Below are 1,885 nucleotides of genomic sequence, written 5' to 3' on the forward strand. Positions count from 1 at the left end.
AATTTACAGAGATAAGTGTACATGCGAGTACATAAATAAAAGCATGACATTTGTACCGTTATTTAAAGAAAATTGTGTTTGTGATTTTATAATATTAAACACTAAAAATGTGGAATGTTTGCAACGTTCGTAATAGCACGTAGCAGCCCAAAGCAAGGGTCCAAACAACACAGCCCAATATTGTTTCCTAGACAAATGACAACGGACCATCATCATATGTATTGTTTCCTAGACAAATGACAACGGATCCATCATCATATGCATAAGGCCTACATTCTGCACATATATACTACACAGCGGCCCATTTTAAACTTACTACGCAGCGGCCCATTTTACCTTGTAAAGTAATGTCGAAACTGAAAACGTTAAAAAAAAACTCGCCCACCGTGGGGCTCGAACCCACGACCACAAGGTTAAGAGCCTTGCGCTCTACCGACTGAGCTAGACGGGCAATTTATTTTCATTGGACTCGTACACTTTACTTGAATAATAATACTCATTTGTTGCCAAATTGTAAATATCATCACATGTGCACGTCTGTATATGGTGTACTCACGCTGGCTTGTAGGCTTGTAGCAAATTCAGTTTCATCTGAAATCTTTGTGCAGATATCCTTCTCTGTTCAGAAAATAGACAGGGCCAACAAGAGCATATATAAATCCTGCAAATTTGGCATGGACGACACGAACACTCTACACAGCAGACGTGCCATCGTTTTCGTCGGTCATGTCTGGGAGCTTTATCTGCTACGTACTCTGCTAGCTGTATCCGATGTGCCGCCTCGGTCTCTCGTTCTACTGCACCGTGACAACACCTGCATAAAGGAGAGGGCCGTGAACGATCGCGTTTACACCAAGCTTAGAGTAACACTCCAAAGCGCCACGTCATCTCAAAGATTCGGCCGGTATGTAGCACCTGATTGACAACCGATGCTCCAAAATTTATTCTTTTCCAATCCAAGAGATAAATAATGTAGGGGAGAGTGAACTTCTCTATTCCTAAAGATATGTCTCTTTAAATAATTTGTCCCGGCCACCATAAAAAACCATTACTTCTCTGTAATTCTCTCGGATCAATTATATATTTTACGATCCAGACTCTACACTAAACCCTGTTTTTCTACTTTAAGTCTGTGGCCACCCAACAAAGGGATTTATTCTAGTCTAAGAAATAAAGAAGATTTACTAGTGATCCAAGATTCGGATGGACTTGTTAATTTGAGTGTGGGAGACTGTGTTTCAAGAGATAATAATTATCTAAGTTAAGCTGAACAAAGTGGTGGAGGTGTCATTTTCGACCAGATTACCACCATGTAACACAACATCTAGAAAAGTATATAAAGCACTTCAGATTCTTTACACTTTTGATTAGGCCGTGCCTATTTTAGCGATTACAAACTGTGGGATGCAGCTTATTATTGCAAGGTGTTATACAATCTGCAAGCATGGAGAAGTAGATTGTGGGATCATAGCAATCACTGGTACAGGGAAGGGCTTTAGCCCCGGGCCGTAAGCGCCTTTAGTCCCGGCTACGGAACCGGGGCTAAGGTTTCGGAACTAAATGTCCCACCTTTAGTCGCGGTTCCGTGGACCGGGACTAAAGGTCCACCTTTAGTCCCGGTTGGTAACAGCAACCGGGACTAAAAGGTGCGCCCGGGTGTGCCATCTGGCCTCCACTTTTAGTCCCGGTTGTTGCTACCAACCGGGACTAAAGACTTTTTTCTTTTTTCTTTTTCTTTTCATTTGGTTTTCGATTTAGGGTTTACAATTATGTTATTGTTATTTTCGAATGCGTATTGTTTGCTGGTAGTTTATGGAACGTCCACCTATATAATTTATATAATTTAAAAGATTACATATAAATATACTATAAAACACTATATATA

At 40.7% G+C, this 1,885-nt stretch overlaps 1 non-coding gene across 1 annotated transcript; it reads right to left on the reverse strand.

The window, feature by feature from the left end:
* TRNAK-CUU lies at positions 379–451 on the reverse strand. The gene has a single exon. It is a non-coding gene; the product is annotated as a tRNA-Lys (tRNA).

The sequence above is a fragment of the Sorghum bicolor genome, chromosome 9 (genome assembly GCF_000003195.3).
Source record: "Sorghum bicolor cultivar BTx623 chromosome 9, Sorghum_bicolor_NCBIv3, whole genome shotgun sequence".
In the NCBI taxonomy this organism is placed as follows: Eukaryota; Viridiplantae; Streptophyta; class Magnoliopsida; order Poales; family Poaceae; genus Sorghum; species Sorghum bicolor.